The sequence below is a fragment of the Cervus canadensis genome, chromosome 2 (genome assembly GCF_019320065.1).
Source record: "Cervus canadensis isolate Bull #8, Minnesota chromosome 2, ASM1932006v1, whole genome shotgun sequence".
NCBI classification, from domain to species: Eukaryota; Metazoa; Chordata; class Mammalia; order Artiodactyla; family Cervidae; genus Cervus; species Cervus canadensis.
In genome coordinates this window covers 31,727,022-31,736,895 of record NC_057387.1, presented here as the reverse complement: position 1 = coordinate 31,736,895, position 9,874 = coordinate 31,727,022, and positions in this window count along the sequence as shown.

The following is a 9,874-nucleotide window of genomic DNA, read 5'->3' as shown; positions in this document are numbered from 1 at the left end:
GTCTGAGGATGGACAGAAAGAAGAAACCAGGTTTCCACGCCAAGCATTCTGAGGGGTGAGAGTGACCCTAAACCTCTTGCTTTTGGATATAATATTTGAAATGGGGACATTACCTCCAGAAAGCCTAGGTGAAGAGAGGGCTTTTTAAGAAACGAGTGTGAGGAGAGGATTCTAGAAAGTGTTCATCTGGGAAAGCTGCTGTGGGTCAGGGAACTGATGGGCAGAAAGACCTGGGCTTTTAGAGGCGTAACATTGGAAAAACAATCCCACCCAGTGGTAGGGTCTATCTTTTATTGAATAGTTACTCTGTGCCAGGAACGCTGTATATATACTTTCTAATTCTTACAGCTACCTGGCAAGGAGGGAGTTATTTTCATTATACCAATGAGGGAACCAAAGTTCAGAGAAGTTAAATTATCTGAACAGGGCCACATAGCTATTGAATGAGAAAACTGGATTTCAAGTCCAGATTGGACACTGAAGCTGATGCTCTGTCTACTCCAAAATGCTATTTCCTGTGACTTGGGACTCAGGGCACAGTGGATAGAGGTAGAGGGAGGTTGAGGTTGCTCAAAGGTAGATTCCCATGAAGCCAAAGGACAGTTGACTCTTGGACTGTGGCTGAGAGAACCCATGAAGTTGTTCTCCACAGGATGTTTTCTGAAAAAGAGCTTACAACATCTCACCCAGGAGAAAATGAGGGCCAAGAACTGGACAAAATGGCCCCAGTGTCCACTGAGGAGACTCATGGGTGATGGCCCTGATGGCACCATATGTGCCTGCTGTCCCGGATGCTTCCTCCAAGGCCTGCTTGGCATTTTAAGGCCAGCCCCAGCCTAGGAAGTGTCTGGATGACTACGTGACAATAAAAAACAAATTCTTGCCTGCCAGGTGGGTACCTATGTCCCCGTTTGGTGCCCCAGGTGGGGCATAGCCAGCAGAGACCATGACCCATCATTGGCTGTCATCACTGTGGAAGATATCTAAGGGCCCTGTCAGGGAGCAGGAGGTGTCTACCCTGGAAGAGTGGCCCTGGCAGAGGACAGGAATTCTGGATCATTCTGTTGTTCTGCGTAAAGGATTTCTTCCTTCTGCCAAACATGGAGACTCTTTGGCCTAGGTCGCTGAGCTATTCCTGGAAGGTAGGCAGCATGCCAGTGTTCCAGGCAGGCCTTGTTCTTGCTCTGTAAACAAGCGCAGTGGAGCCACTGCCCAGCACCTCCAGGGACCAGCAGCCCACTGTGCCCCAAAGCAGGGCTCCCAAAGAGGTGAGGGCCAGAGAGGCAGAGACCTGAAGTCCACCCATGGCCAACTCTTGGTGGCCCCAGATAGAGGCTCCACCACCCTAGTTTGTCCCCTACTGACAGAAATGGTCAAAGAAACTCCAGAGGCAGCCCTGGGGCCTTAGGCTCTTGAGCCTGGACAAGAGGATCTGAGGGAGCAGAGTCTGTGTGAGCTTGGCCAGCCCAGACCTGACTGGAGGTGCAGGCTGACACTCCAAGGGAAATTAAAACCAGCTCAAAGGGAATGGGTCTCTCTTTAGACCCGAAAGACAAAAGCTAAGAGAGGATGAGAGGCGAGGCAACACAGGAAGAACCTGAGTAGCCTAAACAGATTTCTCTCTCCTATTAGAATACCGGGCTGAGAAGCAGCCAAGCCGAGGTGAGGGCCAGTCCCAGCTCCCTCTATGGCCCTGGCAGATTAGTGCCCAGAGCCTCAATTTCCTCAGCAGCAAAGGGTAAAGGGTGTTGGGAGGAGTAATTGACATAGGTGAAGTGCTTTGAATAGTGTCTGGCACATGGTAAATGCTCATCAATCAGGAACAATCATCACCATCTTCCTCCTCGTCACCACCATCATGTCATTATCAGATACTTTTATTAGTGCATTTGGAATCACAGTACGTAAATTTCAGACTATCTCCAACATTTGGTTATTATATGACTCTGGTGAAGTTACCAGACCACAATGAGCTTATTTCCTAATCTCTAAAATAGGACTAATAATAATAATAATGATGATAATACTTTTCAGAAAATAGTTAGGGTAACTGAATGACGTTGTATAAGACCATCTGGCACAGAAAGGGTCCAAAACCTTTAATGTGAATGGAGACACTCTCATAAAGCTTAAGAAGGTAGGTTTAGGACCCTCCCCTCAAAGAAGTACAATTTTACCTGACAGGATTCACCTCATGGGATTTATTATCAGAGATGATGCAGATTAGTGACTAAGACAGGATTATTTCAGATGCAAGTGAAGAAATGCAACCCAAATCAGCTTGCGAAGAAAACAAGGAAGCCCAGGGGGTTGTGCTGGGCTTCCAGCATGTGTGCACCCAGGCATTTGTCAACAATGGCATCAGTACACTGTCTCTCGTCTCGGGCCCTCTTTCTCATTGTGTGGCATCTTTCTCACGCAGGCCTCCTCCTCCTGGTGGCAAAGCTAGCTGCTGTTATCCCACAGCTTGCTTCAGAGAAAAGAGCCGCAAGCCTCTCCCTGAGCAAGCGTCACATTCTTCAAAAGGACTGTTTGGGTCACATGAACACCCTTGGACCTCTAACCAGATTGGGTTTGGGTCACATGCCCAGCCCTGTGGCAGGGCCTGAGCATCCTCTGATTGACAGCCCCCATGAGCCCTTGGAGGTGGGGGGCCCATTCCCATAAAGCAAAGAAGTGTGCAGTTACCAGAAGGGAGAAGTCTCGCCAGGCAGGCAGATGCAATCACTGTCAATTAGAGTTAAAACTCTGCTCTAGGTAAATCCCTGGATAACCTAATGCATCACTTTAATGGGCTGTTAAGGGGAGTGGGATTTCGTTCTACGGGTCTGTCGGTGACCAGGCAGGGAAAGATTCATTGCTGGGTACCCACTGGGCTGTTTTGTCCTCTGCATGCAGCTGATCCCCAGCTTGCCCCAGACCCACATCCACACCCTCACCTCTGCCTTCAAGGATGCCTGGGAGGGCAGATGGCTCCCCTGGAGCTGAGGTGGTCCAGGCGGCATGAGGGACTGCAGGCTGCAAATTCACACTTTGATGAGTGCCTGGGAGGCGAGTAGAGTGAACTACAGATGGCCCTGAAAAGAACCCTGGAGTTGGGCTCTCAGCCAAGGTGTGACCTTGGACACACTGCTGCCCTGGGCATCCTCCTCTGCCAAACAAGGGGCTGGGCTAGATGATCTCTGACGTCTCTCACAGTGCTGACATTCTGGGAATCTATGAATGTTATTAAATTCATGAATCGGCTTCTTTGCCTGGAACAAGTCAGCTTAAAATACATGCAAATTGCACTAAGTATAGCTGTTCCCTTGCTGAGGAGGCAGCCTGGCATATTTACATAGTTTGAAATTGGCTGCTGCATGCATAGAGGGTGGGGTGGGGGGAGTTGGGGGAGCAGTAACAGGCTCTGAGGCTGCCTCTTAATGCAATTGAGGTTCTGGATGATTCCCAGCCTGGAGTCCCAGGGTCTGTTGTTAGCAGGGAGGGGGATGGGAGGTGCTATGTGCTGGAGCTGGGATGTGCCAGGATCCATTCTGGATCCTCAGTCTCTCTGATCTTATTTCATGCTGACTGCAGTCTTTGAAAGCAACGGTGGCTGTGCCCATTTAACCAATGAGGAAACCAAGGACTATAGCTTGCCCAAGGTCACACAGCAAGTAAATATTGAGGTTAGAACCCAGGTCTGGCTGACACTAGAATCCACGCTCCCCCAACCACATTGAGCCAGTGAGGCTTCCTCTACACACGCCTAACTCAGCCAGGCTCACTGCACTTGGGCCAGTGCTGAGAGTCTTCATTCATTCATTCAACCAGCATGTATGAGCATCTGTTGTGGGCCAGGCTCTGTTCTAGGGGTTCTACAAGAAACTAGACCGACATTGTCTCAGCCCTCCTGGAGCTTACATTCTAGTGGGAGAATCAGAAAATAAACAGGGGGACAAATAAATGAAACGAACTGCTGATTATGAAAAATGCTCAGAAGAAGACAGAGTGCAGACACGAAGAATATGAGGAACATGGCTTAGATGGGGGCTGTTTGGGAAAGACCTGCCTGTGATGGCACCATCTAAGCTGAGAACCGAAGGATGCCAGTGATGAAGGCTGAGCGGCAGCTCCAGTTCCCATCTCAGCACTTCTTTCTGTGTTACTCCGAGCAAGTCACCTACTCTCTCTGAACTTCAGTCTCATTTGTGAAAAGGAAGTGATGCTGTCTCCCAGGATTGTACGCAGTGTATATAAAGCACCCAGCACAATGCCTAGCATGTAGAAGACACCCCATTTTACTTTCAGATAGGGCTGGGGCCTGCATTACGCTCAGCAGCAAGGCTGCCTGATCAAATCCCTCTAACCCCAAGACCACCAAGGTCCTGGTTCCAATGCTGGCTCTGTGACCGGCTGCTCAGTGGCCTTGGCAAGTCAGGGAGCACATGAGGTCTTGATGAGTCCCCTTCTTGCCTCCAGGAGTCTGTGACACAGCAGGTGTACAAGTGCTTTCAGTAGCTCTGTTCCAGTCCAGCTCTCCATCCAAACAGCTGCATGACCTCGGCAAGTGTCTTTGTCTCTGGGCCCCTGTTTTCTCATCTGCCAAAGGGGAATAGCAATGCGCGCCAGGCCACCAGCGTGAGGCACAGAGAGATGTAGAATGTGAGAGCGCTCTGAGCCCCAAGTTTTCCACCTGAAACCCTTGTCAGGGAATTGGGTGTGTTGTGGAGAAAATGGGGCTTACAGAATCAGACCCGTCTGGGTCCAAGCAGCATGCTATCTGGTGAGCCTCTCTGAGCCTCAATTTCTCCTACCGTCAAAAGAGGATAAAAATATGTAGATATTTTAGAGGTATTGAACTTCAGTTTCAAATGAAATGCTACATTTGAAAGAGTGGTATACAAAGGTAAAGGCCCCACGGGCACATTATAACTACATCCCGAAGGCATCCTGGAGTCAGGAGCACTGTGATCATTGTCTAGTAAGATTGGCTCACCACTGGCCCAATCGCTCCTTTGTGAAGCTGAGTGGAGACCCTGAGGGGAGGAGAGGAGAAGAAAGGAATGTTGGAGGGAGTTGCTGGAGGAGATGGGGGCTCACTCTGGGAAGTTCCTCAGCTGCATGAGGTCTTGGATCTGGGGAGAGGCCTGAGACGGTGGCAGGGGAAGAAGGTCACACAGCTCTGCTGGTAAATGATGTCTGGTGGCACCAGCACTGGACTGGGAATCAGAGGACCTGGCCTCTTGGTTTTGTCAGGTAGTTAGAATAGGAAACAGGAGTCCAGAATGGCAGTGGCTAAAAGACAAGGAAGGGAAAAGCCCTCAAAAATAGAACAAAGGAAGGTCCATCCGAGGACGGAGTGAGGAACTCAGGTAGAACAAACGGCAATCCTGGCTAGCCCAATTTACATAGGGCAGGCCCGGGCGGGGGTGGGGGGGACATATAAAAAGAGGAGCCAAAGGGCTGGGGCTCTCCTCTCTTCTAGTCTTTGGGTTGGCCTGCTCTCCTGCCTCGAGGATGTATTTTCCTGCTGTTTTCTAAGTAAGATTGAGCTGTAACATGGAGCTGTAACACTGATCTGTCTAAGAGCTATAACACGGTCTGTCCAAGACCCAAGAGCTATAACAAGGTCTCTCTGAGAGCTATGACGCATCGAGGGCTCTAACGTCCGTCGCTTCAAATTTTTGTTGAGATGACACAGAACCGAGGAGAATGCGCGCCTGACAGTTATCATCAGCCACTTACTCTGAGTTCTTGAACAAGTCCTTTCCTATTTCTGGGGCTTGATTTTCCCATCTGAATAATAGGTGAGATGACCTCTAAGTTCCCTGCCTGCCTCTGATGTTCTGTTTCTTAATAGCTGAACCAGCACCTGCAAGAGTTGATTTACAACTAGATAGAAACAAGGGATGTGTTATTCTTGGGATGGGGGGACCCCAGAGGGAGCCACCTGTGGGCCTGATGTGAAAGCTTTGGCTGGAAAATCATAATGTATTGGGTTGGCCGAAAGGTGCATTCAGGTTTTACCGTAACATCTTATGGACTATGCGTGGCCCTATGGACTGTGCTTGGATCCATTTTAGAGATGGGGAAATACACCTGTGTTCCAGTAAGCCCATTTGGAGAATGGTGAGGAGGTGCTCAGGGAGGAATTGAAAGCGGGTACCTTGTTGTACAGACTGGAGCTGTTGGTCTCTTCTGGATCCTCATAGGAAGACCCGGGCAGGTGTGACCCTACCCTGGCCCCTGAACAGTGTTTGGAATCTCCTGGAGTTCCAGGTATTCTGGGGCTGAGCCTGGGCACCCAAGAATGCAGCCTTCTTCCTTCAGTGTTCCCCTAGGCTGGGTAAGGGATACCTGCTTGAGTTTCTAGATCAACACTCAGGACTTCCTCTCTTCGACTTGCAGCTGGGTTGGCTCCCTAGCAGTCAGCTCCACTATTCATGGTCCTCCTCCTTTCCTAGGAGCCCTAGCTGTCCATGTTTCAGCAGGCTCTGCACCCTAAATCCCATGGCCCAGGGCTGGCTTGGACTGGACTCTACTGAGACTCCTGGTGGCCAGTGGCAGGGCCAGCCAGGCCTGCTGGATGGGACCCAGGCGGGCTGTGTGAGGCTAACTCCCTCTGACAAGCCCCAGAGCTGTGCCCCAGGGGCCAGCCAAGCTCAAGCCCAGGGGTACTGCTGTTGGCAAGGCAGCTGGTTGGATTGATCTCATAATTAAATCAGGGCCAGACTTGGCTGACCATCTAGGCTCTGACCCTGCTTGGGCTCTGGCCCTTGGCTCCCAGGACAAGCCAGGGTTTGCTTCTGAGAAGGCACAAGGTTTTACATTTGGGATGTGGGGGTGGGATAGTGTGGGCTCTTGTGAGAGAGGCCATCTTGATTCTGTTTGTGGCTAAGAAAGACCCCCTCAACAGTGCTCATTTGCCCACAGTTAAGGCTGCAGGGATGCTGGAAGGGAGAATCCTTAGATGAACACCGTGGGTAAGTGAATTTTGATCAGCTCATGCAGATTTCTTCATCACAAGAAATGGCAGGTCCATTATACCAGATGTTCAGGTCAAAGGTTGGAGGCATCCTAGACACTTTTGCTTTCTTACAACCGCACACTTTCCAGCAGTGAATCCTACAGGCTCTGTCCTTAGACGTAGGATATGTAGGCTGGACACACAGGTGAGTCCCAGAATCTAACTATTCCTTACCAATTCCTGTGCTGCCACCACTGTCCATGCTGTCTTACCTGCATTGTTGCCACAGACTTCAGCTGGTGCCCCTTCTCCATCCTGGCCTGCTACAGTCTGTTCTAAACATAGCACCTGGTGTCATTCCAGAAAATATGTCCAGTCAATCCTCCCCTCTGCTCAAGGCTTCCCATGGCTTCTTGTCTTACCCCTGGGAGAATCCAGAGTGCTTTCCATCGCTGCAAGGTCCTACATGATCTGCAAGGGCTCCTCCCCCTTCCCAGCCTCCCTGTCTTCATTTGCTGCTGCCTTCCCCTTGCCCCTTCTGCTCTAGCAACACTGGGCTCCATCTCCTGTCGGGAGCACCCTGACCCTACCGCTCCCTGAACCTGGCATGTTTTCCCCACGTCAATCTGCATGGCCACCTCCCTGGCTTCCTCAAGGTCTTTACTTGAAACTACCTTATCTAAGAGACCCACCTGCCCATAAAAGACCCCCTCTCACCCCTATCACTATCTATCTCCTCAACCTCCACAAGGGCAGGAACTCTGAATGGTTTGCTTCCTGATGTGTGTATTCCCAGACTAGCAAAGAAGGGGGTACAATTCTCTGCATCCTTCATGGAATAAAGGGAGGTGTCAGACAGAAAAGGGGTTTATTCCTGCTACCTGACTTTGTGCACCTCCCCCTTACCTAACGCTATTGTTCTTGACTTCTTTCCAAGAAAAGCATGCTGCAGTGGGCTTGACTGGCATCTGGCATCCCAGTTACCAATGTGCTGTGTATCCTTAAGGTAAACTGTGTCTCCCTCTGGGCCTCAATCTTCTCATCAATGAAATGAAACAGTGAGTCTAGTCGACCCCTGAGACCTTTTCCAGATCTGACAATCCAGGATTCTATTGCTTTCAGACTGCCACCCCTCACCTCACTCTTGTGACAATCGATATAAGCTCTTTGTTTCCAGTTGAGTGTCCTTGGCAAATTACCATCCTTTGAGTGCCTTGGTTTCCTCCTCTGTAAACTGGGAATAATCATGCATGCCCAGCCTACTACCACACAGATGTACTAAAGGATGAGAAACTGCTTTGGAGTCTGGGTCATAAATATGAGGGAGACTTAGCAGCATGGATTTTGGAGCCAGATAGTCTGGATTCTAGTCCTGATGCTGCAGGTTATGTAAGCTTTCCTCTGCCTCAATTCCCTTGCATGTAACATGTGATAATTAGTGTTCACCACATACAGTGGCTGTAAGGATTAAATTAGTGAGATATGTGAAGCCCTTAGAACAGGGTCTGGCATACAGCAAGTGCCGTGTAAGCATTTGCTTTTATTAGTCACTCATTGGATGATTCATTCATTCTGTGATCGTTTATCAAGAGCCTATTCATGTGCCATCAGTGGTTCAAGGTTCATGTCCTCTCCTTCCCTTTTTACTCCATCTTTTCCTTCTGGGGGAAGGAGCAGTCTTACCATGTGAGTTTTTTGACACAAGGGCAGCATCTTATCTACCACCAGTCCTCAGAGCCTAGCATAGTGCCAGGCTCACATAGTGCCAGGTCCTCACATCTCAGTTGATTGGAATAGGTGCTCCAGACATGATCACTGAGTGAATTAACAAGTTGTGGGAGAGCCCAGCATTTGGCAGCATTCATTAAATACTGATTACTTGTCAGGGCCCCTGAGAGGTGTTTTATATAAGGCCCTTATCCCCACAACGACTCCACAAGGTGGGCAGTTTCATAAATGAGGAAATTGGGATTCAGCGAGCTCACAAACCAGAGCTGGGGTTCCAGTGCAGACCTGCTAGCACAGAGCTTGGCTCCTGGCCTCATGGGCACTTCCGCCCCCAGAACAGAAGTGCCAGGTAACTTCCAATATGTGTTTCATCCTTATGGCTCCCCCATGAAGAGGATTTACCCGCCCAACCCACCCTGCTTCATAAGTGAGGAGACTAGGTCAGGACACCAGCGGGAGGAAGACTAGTGGTAAAGCCAGTCCCTTCATCCAGTTCTTGGGCCCTGAAGATGCAAATGAAGGGAAGGACTAAGGAGGAGTTGCAGAGCCCCTCCCCTCAAGTCTTCCTCCCTGACTGTCTCTCAGGAGCTGGGGCCCAAAGGAGGAAAGCTTTTTCAGGAAATTTTAATATAGCGATTGCTCATTCACACCTTGCAGCCTCGTGAATCCCATTGACAAAAATACCAAGGAGGGTGATCCAATTCCATTGCACCTTGTAATCCCTAGACTTCCTGACTCGTCCCCAAGATTCTTCATCCCTATATTTTCCTGGAGGCTCTCAGAGATCAAGAGGGTTCAAGGACAGAGTTGGAGTTCTTGGTGACTTTTGCTACAATGTTGTTGAAAGACCCGGCTGGAGTTGATCCCACCTGGGTGCCTGTGGTGTCTTATCAAGGGCACTAGAATTGGCTTTGATGCTTCCAACTATTTTGGATCTGAGTCCCAGAGCTGCCTGTCATTTGCTGTGTAGGTTTGGGCAATGACTTTGCCTCTCTGAGCCTCAGTTACTGTATCTGAAAATCTAGACAGTGACAATGATCTCAGAGAGTTGCAGTCAGAACAAAACCGGGTAAGATGGGCAAACTCCCCCGCACCATGCTTGCATGTGGGTGCTGGTCCTCACATCTCAGTTGATTGGAATCATATATTCAGTCAGCATAATTACCCACTTTGCACGAGGAGACTTTCTCCTTTTTT